Source organism: Macaca mulatta, chromosome 2 (assembly GCF_049350105.2).
Source record: "Macaca mulatta isolate MMU2019108-1 chromosome 2, T2T-MMU8v2.0, whole genome shotgun sequence".
Classification (NCBI taxonomy): domain Eukaryota; kingdom Metazoa; phylum Chordata; class Mammalia; order Primates; family Cercopithecidae; genus Macaca; species Macaca mulatta.
Genome location: NC_133407.1, coordinates 124,906,036 through 124,924,750, shown reverse-complemented (window position 1 = coordinate 124,924,750; position 18,715 = coordinate 124,906,036).

The following is an 18,715-nucleotide window of genomic DNA, read 5'->3' as shown; positions in this document are numbered from 1 at the left end:
GTGCTAAGAGGAAAATTTATAGTGCTACTGCTTACATTAGAAAAGAGATGAAGTCTCAGATCAGTAATCTAAGCTCTGGCCAGCTGAGGTCACTCACACCTGCAATTCTAGCGCTTTGGGAGGCTAAGGCAGGAGGACTGCTGGAGGCCAGGAGTTTAAGGCCAGCCTGGGCAACATAGTGAGACCTTGTCTCTACAAAAATTTAAAAAAATTGCTGGCCGGGTACAGTGGCTCACGCCTGTATTCTCAGCACTTTGGGAGGCTGAGGTGGGCAGATCATGAGGTCAAGAGATCGAGATCATCTTGGCCAACATGGTGAAACCCTGTCTCTACTAAAAATATGAAAATTAGCTGGGCATGGTGGCGTGCACCTATACTCCCAACTATTCGGGAGGCTGAGGCAGGGGAATCACTTGAACCTGAGAGGCAGAGGTTGCAGTGAGCCGAGATCGCTCCACTGCACTCCACCCTGGCAACAGAGCGAGACTCCGTCTTAAAAAAATTTTTTTCCAGGTGTAGTGGTGCAAGCCTGTCATCCCAGCTACTTAAGAGGATGAAGTGGAAGAATCACTTGAGCCCAGGAGGTGGAGGCTGCATTCAGCTATGATCTCACCACTGCACTCCAGCCTGGGTGAGAGAGCAAGACCCTGTCTCAAAAAAAAAAGAAAAAAAAAAAATTCTAAACTCCCACTTTGAGAGCCTAGACGGAACAGAGCTCAGTGAAGTGGCTGTTGATAAGGTTTAAGGCAGTGTTAAGAGAAGGCAGGAAAGGACGGCAAAGCATCCAAGTTTAGCAGCAATAGAAAGTGCTAGCACTCTTCAGGCCTGAAGGCACAAGAAGGGAGAGTTTTTGCTGAAAACTGGTGTGAACTGTAGCTCTAGGATAAGAGAGTCTGGCAGGAGCTTGGTATGTGTTAGAGAAATGCAGTCACTGCCAATGTGGAAGGAGGGAGCCAGGGATTGAATAAACACAGTGGCTTCTCTCTCTTTGTGCCCTCTGATATCCTAGAGTGCTGCCCATTGACTGAATGCATTAGGAAGCCAGAGGGCAGGGAAGACTTGCTGATCCAGAGAGGCCTCCCAGAGCATAGAATAGGATGGAGAGGGGTAGAGGGTAGGTTTGGAGAGACAAATGGAGAATATTCAGCACAATTTCTTTCGAGTTTAGCAAATAACTTCAATTGTAAGCCAAATATTTTCTAGAAAAATCTCTGGACTACTTTAATAAATTTGAGAGCTATTTGTAATGATCAAATTTGTAGGAATTTGAATAGAATGTTATATTTTAAAGAGAGAGATATTTGAAAATAATTTCTTCATTTGTTTTAATACCTGCTCTACCCCCATCCCCCCCACCATACTATATGTAATCAACAGTCTATAAAAGAAATATTGCTAAGCAATGATAGATATCAGCTTGCGGGTTAGAAATGTCATGAGCAGTCTAGTGTTTGACTCTTGGCTTTGCCCTTTTCTTGTTGGGTGATCTTGGGCAAATTACTTACTCTGAGCTTCTGTTTAGTCATCTGCAAAACAGATGTGATAATATCCACTTCCTACAATGGTTGTATAGTTAAGAGAATTAAATGAAAGATGCATGTGAAGGCACCTGGTAGGCACTCAATACATTCTGATTGAATTTGAATCACAAATTCCAAATTAGTGGCTTCAAAATTCATGAAGTAAGGCCACAAGTTAGAATGAAGAGTGAATTTTTTAAAATAAGAAAATCTGCATTTCGACTGTTAATGTCATCTATCACTCAATCAACAATTATGATAATATGATCAGCAAATGTTCTCTATTGATGGATTTTCACCATGTTTTGATTACAAATGTGAAATTTTTCTAGGATTCAACTTGTATTAGGAATGCAATTTCTTAATTATCTGATAACTTGCAAAAAATCCCCCAAACAAAAGAAAACAAAAGCAAGCCCTTTGTTATAGGATGTTGGTTACATCAAGACTTTGTACTTCACTCATTTAATCAAAGGTGAGCATTACTGGTGAACATCAGCTATAGGGAAGCCTGAGGTGCATCATTTTGCAGCCCCTCTCAAACAAGTTGCCATGGTAATGTTGACATTCATAAACTCTTACTAGAGACTACTGAGAGTGTAGAGGGAAAACAAATATTGCACGTAGGGTTTTGATTCAAGAACATTTTACTTTCTGTGGTGTTAGCCAGGTTTCCTTTTTAGTTGCAAGCTCAGATTTGGTTATTACAAACATTTATCAATTTTAGCAATCTTTGTTTCTATTAACTATGCTTTTATTGGCATACTTGTCAAGAACAAGAGCAAGTGGTACAACTCTAGTAGGCAGGTATGTTTTATACATAAGAATTACCCTGCTGGGTCAAAGCCATACTCTTTGTATCTTGCCGGTGACAGAAGCCCCTAGAATCATATCAGTTTCCCTTCCAAAGCAGTTTTAAGATACCCGTGGATCTGCTACCACTAAATTTTTTTTCAACAAAAGACTGTGGTGTAAGGGGTTATTTACATTTGAATGGTCAAAATTTTTTTAGCAGCAGCACATTCCTTCTCTGCACAAACACATACACAAAATCTTTTCAAATCCATCATATAATGAGCAGCACCATGAGAGCAGGAACCTCGTTAGCTCCATTTGCCACCACACCCCTAGTGCCTAGAACAGTGGCTGGCACATAGTAGAAGCAGTACAGGATGGTGGCTTAGAGCAGGGGTTAGCATAGTATTTCTATAAAGTACCAAGTAGTAAATATTTCGGAGTTTGTGGGTCATATGATCTTTGCCACCTCTACTCAACTCTGCTGTTGTAGTAAGAGCAGGCATTAACAACACATAAGTGAATGGGCATTTCCGTGTTCCAATAAAACTTTATTGACAAAAATACAGGCAAAGTACTGGATTTTGCCCATGGGCCATAGTTTAGCAATCCAATCTGCTGACTGTAGTTTAAAACATGAACTCTGCACCTGGTCTGCCAGGTGTTTAACCTGGCACTACCACTGTGATCTTGTTACTAAGTTATTAATATGGGCGGCTGTTAAGTTCTTTGTGCCTCAGTTTCCTTATCTATGAAAAAGGGGGTCATGATAGATATTATGATATAGTTGTTAAGATTGTATGAGTGAATAGTGTGAAGCTTTAGGATAAGGACCTGCCTTGTATATCAGTGTTCATTATTATTTTTGCTGAATGGACGTCAGATGGACAAATCAATCTTTAAGGATACAAGACACAGGATGCCTTTAAAATCTATAGCATTTTACTCTCTCTTTTTTTTCTTTTTGAGACACAGTCTCTCTCCATCACCCAGGCTGGAGTGCAATGGTGCGATCTTGGCTCACTGCAACTTCTGCCTCCCGGGTTCAAACAATTCTCCTGCCTCAGCCTCCCAAGTAGCTGGGATTATAGGCTCCCACCACCATGCCCAGCTAATTTTTTTTTTTTTTTTGTATTTTTAGTAGAGACGGGGTTTTGCCATGTTGGCCAGGCTGGCCTCGAACTTCTGACCTCAGGTGATTCACCCGCGTTGAACTCCCAAAGTGCTGGGATTACAGGCGTGAGCCACCGTACTCAGCCACATTTTACTCTCTTTAAAAGTAGTCAGTGACAAGCTGGGGGAACAACACATGTGAAAATGCAGACTTTGGATATATGTTATAATTTTCACTCGTCCCAGCATCCTATTTACAGTCATGCACTATGAAATAATATTTTGGTCAATAATGGACCATCCATATGACAGTGGTCCTATAAGATTAAAATGGAGCCAAAAAATTCCTATTGCCCAGTGATGTCGTAGCCCTCTTAACATCATAGCACTCACAATGCATTACTCATGTGTATGTGGCTTTTATTTTTATTTTTAAAGTAAGACAGAGTCTTGCTCTGTCACCTAGGCCGGCATGCAGTGGCATGATCTTGGCTCACTGCAGTCTCCATTTCCCAGGTTTCGACCATCCTCCCACCTCAGCTTCCTGAGTTGCTGGGAACTTCAGATGCGTGTCAGCCAATTTTTTGTATTTTTTCTGTAGAGCCAGGGTTTCACCATGTTGCCCAGGCTGGTCTCAAACTCCAGAGCTCAAGTGATCCAGCTGCTTTGACCTCCCAAAGTGCTGAGATTACAGACATGTGCCATCGTGCCTGGCTACTTATATGTTTGTGGTGATGCTGGTGTAAACAAACCTACTGTGCTGTTAGTCAGATAAAAGTATAGCACATATGGTTATGTACAGCACATAGTATTTGATAATAAATTACTATATTACTGGTTTATGTATTTACTATACTATACTTTTATTATTTTAGAGTGTACATCTATTTATTTAAAAAAATAAAAGTTTGGCCAGCTGCAATGGCTCATGCTTGTAATCACAGCACTTTGGGAGGCCAAGGCAGGAGGATGGCTTGAGGCCAGGAGTTCAAGACCAGCCTGGGCAACAAAGCAAGACCCTGTGTCTACAAAACATTTTTTTTTTAAGTTAACTGGGCATGGTGGTGTACACCTGTAGTCCTAGATACTCAGGAGGCTGAGATGGGGGGATTGCTTGAGTCCAGGTGTTCAAGGCTGGAGTGAACTGTGATTGTATCACTGCACTCCAGCCTGGATGACAGAGACTCTGTCTCTAAAAATAAAATATAAATAAAAAGTTAACTGTAAAACAGCCTCAGGCGGGTCCTTCAGTAGCTATTCCAGAAGAAGGCATTGTTATCATAGGAGATGAGGGCTCTGTATGTATTATTGACCCTGAATATCTTCCAGTGGGACAAGATGTGGAGGTGGAAGACAGTAAGTGATACTGATGATCCTGACCTTGTGGAGGCCTAGGCCTGTTTGTGTCTTAGTTTTTAATAAAAAAGTTTAAAAAGTAAAAAAAAAATTAATAGAAAAGAGCTTATAGAAATATAAAGAAAGAAAATATTTTTGTATAGCTATACAATGTGTTTGTGTTTTACGTTGTCATTGCAAGAGTCAAAAAGTTAAAAAGAAGTTTATAAAATAAGAAACTGATAGTAAGATATGGTTAATTTATTATTGAAGAGAGAAAAACATTTAAAATAAATTTAGTGTAGCCTAAGTGTGCAGTGTTTATAAAGTCTACAGTAGTACACAGTAATGTCCTAGGCCTTCACATTCACTCATCAATCATGGACTGACTCACCTAGAACAACTTACTGTCCTGCAAGCTCCAATCGTGGCAAGTACCCTATACAGAGCTACCATTTTTATCTTCTATATTTTTACTGTACCTTTTCTATGTTTAAATATGCAAATATGTACCATTGTGTCATGATTGCCTACAGTGTCCAGGATAGTAACTTACTGTACTGTTTTGTGGCCTGGGAACAACAGGCTATAGCATACAGCCAGGTGTGTAGTGTGGGTTATATACCATCTAGGTTCACGTAAGTACACTCTGTAATGTTTGTACGATGACGAAATGGCCTAATGACACATTTCGCAGAGCATCCCCTTTGTTAAGCATCACCTTAACAAATTGTCTAATGACACGTTGCTCAGTGTTCCCTTTGTTGAGAGATGCATGACCGTATTTTGTTCTGACTTAATGGTGTTAGGAAGAGCCTGGAAATGGTATTGGTGATGGTGTTGTTAGTCATCTCATCCTGCCACTTCTGGAGATTCTTTAAGTGGAGATGGCAAGGGAACTGTAAATCTTAGATTTACACAAAATGAGTTCATCTGAATCCCAAAATTAACATATTCAATGTAAATTTGAAGTAGAATATACTCGTGTGTGCATTTTGTTCTGTTAACATTTTATTTAAAATATGTGTATATGTATATTTATATCCGCACATATAAAATGTGAATCAGTTATGTATGGATTCTCTGGGTGCCTTATGAATGGACATATGTATCTATGTACATATATTGTGTGTAAATATATAGGCACATGCACAGATACACAAAATGTGAACCAGTTATGTACAGGTCCTCTAGATGCCTTCATAGAATCCTTGCATACTCTCCAGCTTGTCCTGACATGCGGTGGCAGGTTATAGTTGTGATTTGCTCCTGTGTCTCTTGACATCCTCTAATCTGTTCTCCACACAGTAGTAGCCTGAGTGATCTTCTTAAAATATGCATCAGTGCCTGTCACTCCCTTGCTTAATATGCTTCCTTGGCCTCCCGTGGCAGAAGCATCAAATCCAAGCTCCTAACTGTGCTCTACGAGGCCCCGTGTGATCTGGTTTCTAAGGCCCCGTGCGATCTGGTTTCTAATTCTCACCTTCACCTTGCATCTCTCCTCTCGCTGTCTGCTTCAGTGCCCATCAATTAGGTGAAGTCGCTGAGGTTTCTTTCTGGCCTTTCAACATATCAGGCTCATGCCCTGTGGGAGTCCTTAGCCCTTGTTCATCCTCCCTCAGCCTGAACCCCTCCAGGGTCCCACCAGGCCAGCTCCTTCTCCACCTCAGACCTCGTTTAAGTGTCACCTGTTCGGATGTGACCATCCTCTGTAAAGTGGCACCTCCACCCCGATTTACTTTATCTCTTCACCCTGTTTACTTTTTTCATAGCATTCATCGTGATCTGTCATTAACTTGCTGTTCCCTTAATTGTTATCTTTCTCCCCTATTGGAATGGCAGCTCCATGAGAGTGGAAACTTGAACATCTTGTATTGTTGGTCCCCTTTGTGTAAGACAGTGCCCAGGACATACTCCATGTAAGTGCTTGTGGACTAGATGCCCACAGGCTGACTGGCTACATTATTTGCAAGGCCCAGTGCAAAATGAAAATGCAGGTCCCTTTGTGCAAAAGTTATTAAAAAATTCAAGACGGTGACAGCAGAACATTAAACCAGGCGCTGGGCCTTTCCAAGATCTCATGGCCCTGCCTCCAGGCGAGTTACTTAATTTCTCTAAACTCAAATTCCTCTTCTGTAAAATGGTAAAATGCTAGTACCCCTCATTCCGTGCTTGTGGGCATTAAAGGCGATCACACAAGCACAGGGCTTAGTAGCAGTGTCCTGCCTCAATCCGTGTCCCTAGGCAGCAGTATTATAATTAATCATCAGCCTCACCCATGTGAGGCAAAGCCCCTGTAGCACTAATTTTCCAGCATTCTTCCTCTCTGAATAACCTCCCTAGCAACTCTCCCAAGTGACTAACCCAACTCTATCAAATGGGATGGGAATGTGGGTGTCGCTTGCAAATTATTTTGACACATTCAGGGTATGGACCGACAGCATATTTGGCTTGCTGAAAGAAACGTGTCAAACGGAGTGAGGCTGTTATGAAAACTCGTTTGACAATAGGTAAATCATGTCACCCTTCTGAGCCCACTAGTGACACTGGAATGATAAATAATATCTGCCACCCACCTTTCTGACAAGAGCAAGGAGAGCATGAATTGGATTAAGAAGCCAGTCGAACACTTTGATTTTCTTGGAGAGAGGGGATATGCAGGCATTGCTTGCTAGAATACATGCATATTGTCAGTTACCCTGTTTACTTAGTCTGTGACTTTGGTTACCGGGTGCATTGTGTAACAAATCAATTGCACCTTGAATGGAAACTGTTCACAGACTTACATTTTGATTTATTTTCGTGGTGCAGCCAGCGATTCAAGTTAGCTTAGAAATGCAGAAAGGAAGAGCTGCATGTCTTTGACATTTATGGTGTGGTCTTCTGGGTGCTGTGGAACCACAGGGATGGACTGGGAGGTATGGGTTGACTCTCTGGGGATGGAGGGGCACCTTAGTTCATTTGCTGGGGGGAATGCCCTGCCGGATGAAGGCCTGGACACTGATTTTATCAGTGGATTCTCTTTGTCAGTGGAAGCTACAATGATGTAGAACAAGAACATCTGTGAAGCATGCATTATGTGTAAGGAACTCTGCCTGATGTATTACTTGCTCTGAGAGGTTGCATAGTATAGTGATTAAGAGCATGTGCTCTAGACCAGACAAGTAACTTAACTTCTCCAAATCTCAGTTTCTTCATCTGTAAAATGGGGTGTGTTGAGTATCTTCTCTCTGACCCTTCAAATCTACTCTCCACCCTTTATACCCTGATTTCTTCTCCAAAAGGGTAGCTGTATGGGCATCAGCAGCAGGCTACCATGTCCTCTTCCTGATGAGCTTGGCCAATAGGAAGCTCCTGCTGTAGCTGGGAGGGAGGGAGGAGAGTGAGGGTGGGGTATTTATTTCCCAGTTTTCCCTGGCTTCCCTCACTGATAGGTTGCCTTGGTTTGACTTTGCTCCTGGCCAAACATCACAGCTTCTATCAAGTTCCTAGAACTTGATAGATGTCCTTCTGTCAGGACATCTCACTCCATGTCCCTGCAGGCCTAAGGATAATGATAGCTCAGGCTCTGCACTTTCCCCTGTTGTTACCTGCACCCAGTCTACACCTTTGTAACTAGCCTCTTTGCTAACAAGTCCCCCCAAAGTATTTTGAGTGTGCTGTTTGTTTACTGCTGGGGTCCTGGCTGAGTAGCTACCGTCTATGGTTGGTGTGGGGATTAAATGAATTCACATACAAGTAGAATGCTTAGGAGAGTGTCTGGCACAAAACTGAAACTTGGGTCAAAAATTTACCCAAGGGTATATGGTGTCATCAGGGAACATCTGGTGGTTGCTTCACCAGCAGCCGTTCATCGTTCCCCATCTCATCTAGCCTAGGTTTCAGTTGGGAACCTCTGGGGGTATGGAAAAGTCAATTCCACCTTTCACATTGTGACTTAAGCTAAGCCAATCAGCGTATTTCACGCTCCTGCATGCCATGATTGGCTTAAGGTAGGTACATGACTTTATTTAATCCTAACAGTGTGGCTCTTGGGACTTTTGCTGGGAGTTCTGGAGCATAATACAAAGCACTGGGTGTGGTTGCAGTTGGCCTGGCTGGGAGAAGCATTTTATCATTGACCTTGTTTGAACTGCCACTGCATGGTGGTGATAATCATTGACCCCATTTTGTTTTATTCTTGTTTGCACATTCTCTGCAAATAATGTGTCACCTTATTGTCTGCACTCAGGGTGGATGGCTCCCACCTCCCCCGTCTTGTTACACCACTGTACTAATGCTGTGTGTTCTGGATGATAAGATGAACCCACTTAAGGCTGCTGGGGAAACCAGCCTATGGGTGAGGCTACAAAGAGAAGAGCAGAGCCCAGAAAACGGCAGAAACAGAGTTAGAGCTTTGTTCCAACCACAATCAAAGCCCTTCCTGCTACTGGCCTTTTTCAATTATGCCAACCAATATCTTTCTTACTGTTGACATTTTTTTTCACCAAAATCATCCTTACTGATATGCTTGGATGGCATTTGGGTTTGAAACCAAGTCTTTCTGGCTCTAGAGACTGACAACATTTTCATCTGTTCATTTTCCTCATCATTTGACTTTTATAGATCAAACCACACTTCATTTTCCTCACATGAGGATTTCGTGATGCACTTTATTCTGTGAGTTTCAGGTTGGAAGCCAAGCCTATGCTGGGGTCTCACATGGTCCTCTTACTGACTTTGGGCAAATTATTCTCCCTGCAAGCCTCTGCTTTTCTGTCTGTAAGGGGAGGAAGTTGGACAGGCTAATGTCCTTTCTGGCATTCTGTAAGCCTCCACATGTGTGGTGCAAACCAGGCTCTGAGTTGGTACAGCCTCTTTGGTCAGAGGCTAATGCAGGTTTGTGCCAATTAAAAATAAAAACGGAGCAACCCTACTAATTACTATAGAGATGTGGGTCATTTTTTTCACCTTATATTAATTTCCTCTAATTCAAGCTTCCTGAAACTGTTATGCTTCACAATTTGGCAGTTTAGTATCTACTTTCTTATAATGTTCCTTAATCATCTGCTATGTGAAAATCTCATCTGGCTAGGCACAGTGGCTCATGCCTGTAATCTTAACACTTTGGGAGGCTGAGGTGGGAGGATCACTAGAGGCCAAGAGTTTGAAACCAGCCTGGGCAACACAGTCCCTACAAAACATTAAAAAAAATTTTTTTTAAATTTTAAAATGTTTTGTAGATTAACATTACAACATAGCATTGTAATTGTAATTGTAATTAACATTACAACCCTGTCTCTACAAAAGTTTTTTTAACAATTAGCCAGCTGTGGTGGCATGCACCTGCAGTCCCATCTACTCAGGAGACTGAGGTGGTAGAATCCCTTGATCCCAGGAGTTTGAGGCTTCAGTGAGGTATGATCATAGCACTGCACTCCAGCGTGGGTGACTGAGCGAGACTGTCTCTGGAAAAGAAAAATTCTCATAAACCTATAAAAATATTAGACAACTTGTTGGCAACATCCACTCTAATGGTTTCAAGTGCTCCTATATCTGATCTCCATCCCAGATTTATCCACTGCATATCCCTCAGGCACCTTCAAAGCAACTTGTCTGCAACTGAACCTATTTTTTTTCTCTCCCCATCCTTTCCTTCTTGTATTCCTCAACTCTGCGAAAGCACCACCCTTTACCCAGTTGGCCAAGAATCTTCCCTTATGCCCACTCAGGCCTGTTGATTCTGTCTCCTTAATGTTTTTGTAAACCTTAGTTTTCAAAAAAAAAGTGTTAGTTTTCTGGAGCTGCTATAACAAATTATCACAATCTGAGGGGCTTCAAACAATAGAAATTAATTTTCTCATGGTTCATGAGTCGAGAAGTCCAAAATCAAGATGTCAGTAAGGTTGGTTCCTTCTGGCAGCTCTGAAGAAGCAGTGTTCCATGCCTCTCCTAGTTTCTGGTGGTTGCTGGCCATCCTTGACATTCCTTGGCTTGTAGATGCATTGCTCCAATCTCTTCTTCCATCTTCACATTGCCTCTTCTCAGTGTCTTTGTGTATGTATCCTTTTATGTTTCTGATATAATACTCTCATTGGATTTAGGGCCCACCTTAATTCAGGATGATCTCATCTGGATCCTTACCTTAATTCCATTGGCAAAGCCCATATTTCCAAATAAGTTTACTTTTTGAGGTTCCAGGTAGACATGAATTTGGGGTGGGGGACACTATTTCGCCCACTATAAACCTTTTCATCCCGTTTTCACACGCTAAGTTCTAGCCCTTCTCACAACAGCCTTCTGGCGGTGATCTTTCTATCTCCAACTTTGTCTTCCTTCCATCCCCAAGCCACCATTTACTTCATTTTCAAGACTTTCTAAATTGCAAATCTGGTCAGTTCCTTGCTCCCCTATTTAAACTGTTTCAGGTTCCTCCTTCCCCAGTGGCAGAGGAATGGTCTTTAAGCTACGACTGTGTCATGCTGGCTCTCCGTGACCTGCTGGAGTGCACATGGATGGCTCTTTCCAGCATCCCTTGTCCCCTTCCTCCTTATGAGCAGAGTCCTGATAGTTAGGACAGCAGTGGGCCCAGCTGAAACTCCATATACCAGCCCCTCTAGCAGTTGTTGCTTTGGTCAGGGATGTGTGGCATAGTCCCGATCAATAAGAAATCAGTAGTGACTGGGCATGGTGGCTCAAGCCTGTAATCCCAGCACTTTGGGAGGCCAAGGCAGGCAGATCTCTTGAGCCCAGTAGTTTGAGACCAGACTGGCCAACACGGTGAAACACCATCTCTACTGAAAATACAAAAATTAGCTGGGTGTGTTGGTGCATGCCTGTAATCCTAGCTACTTGGAAGGCTGAGGCAAAAGAATTGCTTGGCTGGGTGCAGTGGTTCACACCTGTAATCCCAGCACTTTGGGAGACCAAGGCGGGCGGATCATGAGGTCAGGAGATCGAGACCATCCTGGCGAACATAGTGAAACCCCGTCTCTACTAAAAATACCAAAAACAAACAAACAAAAAAAAATTAGCCTGGCATGGTGGCGGATGCCTATAGTCCCAGCTACTCGGGAGGCTGAGGCAGGAGAATGACGTGAACTCAGGAGGTGGAGCTTGCAGTGAGCGGAGATCGTACCACTGCACTCCAGCCTGGGCAACAGAGCGAGACTCCATTGCACCACTATACTGCAGCGTGGGTGACAGAGCAAGACTCAAAAAATAAATAAACAAAATAAATAAATAAATAAAAATCAGTAGTAAGATGGGACTCCTAGGAAAGCTAGGCAGATTTGACGGTACATGACTTTTGTCCTTTGACTTCCTTTACTTCCCACCTGGTGTGCAGATGAGATGCTGAAGATATAGTAGCTGTCTTGTGACCATGAGTGTTCAGTGCATACTAAAGGTGGCCGAGCAGATCAATAGCAGACCCCAGCTCTGTCATGGCACCATGATGCCTTTGTTTCAGTCTCAACTGCCTACTCTGGAAGTCAATGTTTTATTAGAAAAAAAGAAACTTTCATTTTGTAAGGCACTCTTCAGGGATATCTTTTACTTTCATTTAATAATGTAGTTCCTTCCTGATTTGATACACCTCTCTACCTCCAATCTCATCCTCTCCCTTCCCAACTTCTTGTACTCAATTCTAAGCCATACTGATTTATAAATACTTCCTGTGCAGTAAAAGCACAATGTTCTGTTTTTCACCTCTTGGCTTTTATAGATGATGTTCTTTCTGCCCTGGAATACTATTAAGTGCTAGCTTCTCATGGAAGCTTTCCTAACACTTCCAGCCTAGATTTAGTATTTTTATCACTCTATATACATCTCCAACCTAGTGCTTTATTGTTCTTCATTGCAATATCCCATTTACTTTTCTGTCTCTCCCCCAAGTCCCTGAGGAAAGGATTGGGCCTTTCTTTTGTGCTATGTGCAATGTCAGGCACATAGTAGATATTAAATAAATGTGCTAATGAAGGACAGAGAAAGATCATGTATAGACCATAATGCCAAGCACATGAGACTTAGTGAGAAAATCCTATTGAATTAGGTGTATGTGGGCCACATTCCATCTTTTGTTATGCATATGATTATAAAAACCATATATAATAAAAGCTTGATGTGATACTGCAAAAGTGGATGAACTATCATTATTCAACAATGATTTATCAATGGACCATTATACATTTTTGAGGACTGGGTCCTTATCCTACTCATATTTGCATTCCTAGTGCAGTGTCTGGCAGTTGGAAGTGCATGATTTTTTTTTTTTTCCATTGGACAAAAGTGCAAATCAGTACTTTGGGTTTTCAGAGGAAGGAGAGGATTGAAAAAATAATCCCAGAGGAAGTGGCATAGGAGCTAAGTGAGGACGGCAGGGGCTGGGACTTCAGTGGCAGCACCAGCATTGGCCAAAGTTTGAGAATGGGAAGGCGTAAAGGATGGTGTCTATGGGAGGCTGAGGCAGGAGAATCCCTTGAACCCAGGAGGTGGAGGTTGCAGTGAGCTGAAATCATGCCACTGCACTTCAGCCTGGATGACAGAGTGAGACTCTGTCTCCAAATAAAAGGATGGTGTCTAATACTCTTTGCTGGAAATAATTCTGAAAGTGTGAGGCTGGTCAGATCATGGAGATCTTTGAATGACAAACCCTCTGGTGCTCCATCAGTCTTGTTACCTGGAAGAGAGGTTACCAGTTGTCTCTCCAGTATCTGTTTTCTCCTTCCTTTCAATATAGAACTTTGTTTTTTAGCTGGGTACATTTCATAGCCTCCCTTGCATCTGGGTATGCCTATGTGAGTAAGTGCTGGTCAGTGAGATATAAGCAAAAGGGTTGCACTGGACTGCAGGAAGTCTATTTAAAAGGCTGAGGGTGCTCTTTTTTGCCTTTTCCTCCACCTGCTGCTGGAATGAAGATACAAGTGCAGAGGTCATGTTAGACTGGGAAGTAGGGGTTGCTCTCTAGGCTTGTCCTCTAGGATGGATGCAAAATATCTGGTTCCAGATGACATAATAGAGAGGCCCAAGCAGCCCTCAAATAAATTCCTCCTACATGAGAGGGAAATATGTTCTTTTTCCTTCAAGTCATTGTTACTTGGGGGTTTCCTGTTTCACGTAGCAGAATCTAATTCTAATTGATACATCACCCAACTTCAGTGTTATGGATGTTGGGGAGCCAAAAATGAATTTTCCGTAGGGCTAACTGTTAATTCAGGACATGTTCGACTTCTTGAGGGTCCCGTCTTCCTAGGACTGGCTGTGGAATGAGACCAAGTGGCCCAGCCCTCCCCACTCCTCTGCTGTCCCTGCACACGATTCCTTTCTGTTGTAAGGATGTTAATAGCTAATCACCATGGAGAATCAGTCAGAAGTAACTAAAAGGACAGTTATTAAGTGTTCTTATACCATTTTCATAACTACAAGTCCTCATGGATATGCCTTGGTTCATTTTCTTGGAAGTTATGGGGGAATGTATTAGTTGTTTATTGGTGCATAACAAATTTGATATTTACTATGTTTATGCCCCAAACCTAGCAGCTTAAAACAACAAACATTTATTATTTGTGGTTTCACAGTTTCTGTGGGTCAGGAATACGGGCACAGATTAGCTGAGTGCATTTGGCTCAGGCCTCTTATGAGGTTGCAGTCAGTCTGTCCACACCTGGGGCTGTAGTCATTTCAAGGCTCCTTTGGACGTCTGAAGAATCCATTTCCAAGCTTACTTATATGGCTGTTGACAGGCCTCTGAAGTTCCACTTCTAAGCTTCCTTGCATGGTTGCTGGCAGGCCTTAGTATTTTTTCACCATGTAGACTTCTCCATAGGCCGCCTGAGTGTTCACGTGACATAACAGTGGTGTTATGAAAGAGAGAGAGAGAGAGAGAGGACCAGAAAGACACTAATTCAGAAGCTACAGTTTTTTATTATATAATCTTAAAAGCGACGTCCTATTACTTCTATCATATTCCATTTGTTTTTTTATTGTTGTTGTTGTTTTTGGTTTTTTTTTTTTTTTTGAGACAAGGTCTCACTCTGTCATCCAGGCTGGAGGGCAGAGGTGCCATCATAGCTCACTGCAGCCTCAAACTCCTGGGCTCAAACAATCCTCCTGCCTCGGCTTCCCAAAGTGCTGATTCCATGTGTGAGCCACGCATCCTGGCTTCATATTCAGTTTGTTAGAAGCAAATCAATAAACCTAGCCTACAGTGAAGGAGAAGGCGTTATATAGGGCATGATCATCAGGAGGGAGGATCATTGCGGGCATCTTAGAGGATGTCTCCCACAGGTAACTTCGCTTGATTTCCTGCTCCGTGCTCTAATTTCTGAGGAGGATAGTATCTCTTCAGACATTCTTGCTTCCATGGAAGGTTTCTTTTCTGAGTTGTTGGGCCCAATAGTATAGTCATTCAATTGACAGATATTCAATGAGCACCTATGGGGTGCCAATCATGTGCAATGGGTAGCGAATAGACTGGTAAGAAAAGTGGGCATGGTCACTGCCTGGGGCACAGCCGTATGTGGGAACTCACTATGTTTTGTTCCTCCCACTGGACAGGAGCAATTCGAGACAATCACACATTTTATCTCTGCACTTCCAGTCTTGGTTATCCGCCTGCTCCAACTCATCACCAAAGGCTTCCCTGGACTCAGGTGACTCTCTAGGAACTTTTTCTTCAGCCAGGACACCTCCCATCAGAAAAGTAGCTGGTAAGGGTTGATAGGGAGCGGAGTCTCTGAAACAGGTTTGGATTCCAATCCCAGCTTCATCCCTTTCTAGTTATATACTATTTTGCACTCTACTTCTCTAAACTTAATTTTCCATATCTGTGAAATGGGGACAAAAATACTGTTTACTCAAAGGGTGGTTGTGAGGGTTAAATGCGAAATATTTGGCACAGAGTCTGGCACATAACAGACACTTCAAGGACTTCAGTGACTCTGATTCATTACTTTGTTATTAGTTTTACTGGTATTCTTTATTTGGAAGTAAAAATCAATGTAGGAAAGGAGTTCTCCCTCGAATAATCTAGCCCGTCAAATCCTGTATGAGCTACCTCAAATCCTTTTTGCAACAGGCGGGGATGGGTATAAATAAATTAACTAATGAAGAAAAAAGGATATGTATTTTTGACTTTGTATAACTGTAATCCTTTTTGCAATTGGGAAATAATCTTTCAGTAAATAGAGAATGTGGAACATGTTCAGACTAATAAAGTTCAGTCAAAATGCTCAAATATTTAGCATGCCTGATACAAGCGATAGTCAACCCTCAGAGCTCTCAAGTCTACGTGTGCCTCCCACCTTATGAAATGCATTTTGGCTTCAAAATGTGCACCCAGCCTTTCCAGTGCTTCCTGCTTAAATGTATTCTGAATTTTTCACACATGCGCACACACGCTAGGAATGATGAACAGCAGTTTTAAAAACACATCGTTGAAATGCCAATTTCCAGATGGATTTGTTTTGCTACAAAGTTCGTTAACACTTGATGCATGAAATAGCGGGTGGAGAGGAGATGTAGAGTGGGTGCTTATACCCAAATAGGGTGAAACCTGCCAAGGAATGGATGGCCAAAAAGAACTGAGAAAATGAAGCAAGTACTCACACAATCTTCTGAAGATAATTTGTCAAAGCTATGGAGAGAAAAGGAAAGGCAAAAACCAAAAAAGCATGCAAGCTGGTGGGGATATGTTAACCCTTTTAAGATTAAAGCTGTAAAATAAAGCTGTGATTTGTTTCTCTGAGACTGCCTGTTTTGTTACCGAACGGCTAAATGTGTGTAGGAGAACAAAAGCTTTCAATCTATTAAATAGTCTTCTTGCTTTCCATTCCTTTCTTTCTTTCTTCTTCTTCTTCTTTTTTTTTTTTAAAGAATATCTCTCAGGAAAAGCATCACCCAAGAACATATGTAGGAATTTAGAGGGAATCCTTATCAAGCAAAGCTTTTCTGTGTTTAGATATGCTCTAATTTAAACCCTGAAAATGTGGTAATGTAGTTGCTCTTTCCAGTTACTTATAGTCTGGCTTTCTTTATGAGATGCTCCATAAGTGATGTTAAAATAATGAACAGGTAATGGCTGGGAGTCAGTCTGGGCTGTTGGCCTTTGTGCTAACTCCATCTCTGCTGGCAACTGGACATGTGATGCTGGAGGGATGGCTGTTCTAAGGTCCATTTTCATCATCTATAAAATGCATGCCTCACTGAGTTTCTATGATGAAGATGGCATACTCCATTCAGTCTACAAATATTTATTGAGCAATTACTATGTGCCAACCCTGATCCCAACATTGGAGATACAGAGAAGGCCAAGACAAAAATCCCTGCTTTCATAGAGTTTACAGTCCGGGGTAGGACAATCAACAGAAAAGTAAATGTCTAAGATGTGTAAGAATTTCTTTAGGATAGACTGGGCACAGTGGCTCACTATTGTAATCCCAGCACTTTGGGAGGCTAAGACAGGTGGATCACTTGAGGTCAGGAGTTCGAGACTAGCCTGGCCAACATGATGAAACCCCGTCTCTACTAAAAATACAAAAATTAGCCTGGTTTGGTGGCAGGCACCTGTAATCCCAGCTACTTAGGAGGCTGAGGCAGGAGAATCGCTTGACCCTTGGAGGCAGAGTTTCCAGTGAGCACAGGTCATGCCACTATACTCCAGCCTGGGCAACAAAGTGAGACTATGTCTCAAAAAAGTAAAAAATAAAAGAATTTCTTTAGGATAAATACCTAGGAGCAGAATTAATTGCTGTCATTCATTTAACATGATGAAATCACTTATAATGTCTGCACCTGTCTATCTTCCCATTGGCAAATGAGGCTTCTTTATACCTACATCCTCACCAATTCTTAGCATTATCCAACTTTGTGATTTTTTTCCAGGCATAAATGGATTAATTTGATGTTTTCCTCATTAGTAATGGTTTTGAGCACCTCTTCATATCTTAGTAGTATTTCTGCTATTGTAAATTGCCTGTTCATATCCTTTGCCCATTTTCTTATGGGAGTTGACATTCAAAGTTTAATTTGAAGACATTTCTTGTGTGTTATAGACTTGTCCTGTCCAACATGGTAACTGGAGCCACATGTGACTTTCCAACACTTCAGATATGGTTAGTCTGAGTTAAGACATGCTGGAAGTGTAGAATACATGTGGAGTTTTATTTATTTATTTAATTTTTTTTTGAGACAGAGTCTTGCTCTGTCACCCAGGCTAGAGTGCAGTAGTGCAATCTCTGCTCACTGCAACCTCCACCTCCTGGGTTTAAGCAATTCTCCCGCCTCAGCCTCCTGAGTAGCTGGGATTACAGACGCACACCACCATGCCAGGCTAATTTTTGTATTTTTAGTAGAGACAGGGTTTCACCATGTTGGTCAGGCTGGTCTCAAACTCCCGACCTTGTGATCCATTTGCCTCAGCCTCCCAAAGTGTTGGGATTACAGGCATGAGCCACCATGCCTGGCAGAGTTTTATATTTTAAATATAAATTAAGACATATTGGAAGCATAAAATACACATGAAGATTTATTATTTTAAAAATGTACAATATCTTGCAAATAGTTTCTACAAGAATTAAATGTTGAGAAAATTGATGTAAATAAAGTTTCCTGTTAGAAACTATGTTAGTCCATTTTTCATTGCTGTAAAGGAATACCTGAGGCTGGGTAATTTATAAAGAAAAGGGGTTTATTTGGCTTACGGTTCTGTAGGCTTTACAATCATGGCTCAGCTTCTTGTGAAGCCTTGGAAAGCTTTTACTTATGGTGGAAGGCAAAGGAGGAGGAGCAGATGAGTCACATGGAGAGACAGGCAGCAAGAGAGAGAGAAGGAAGTGCCAGATTCTTTTAAACAACCAGCTCTCATGTGAACTAACAGAGTAAGAACTCACTCATTACCATGGGGAGGACACCAAGCCATTCAAGAGGAATCTGGCCCCATGACCCACACACCTCCCACTAGGCCCTACCTCCAA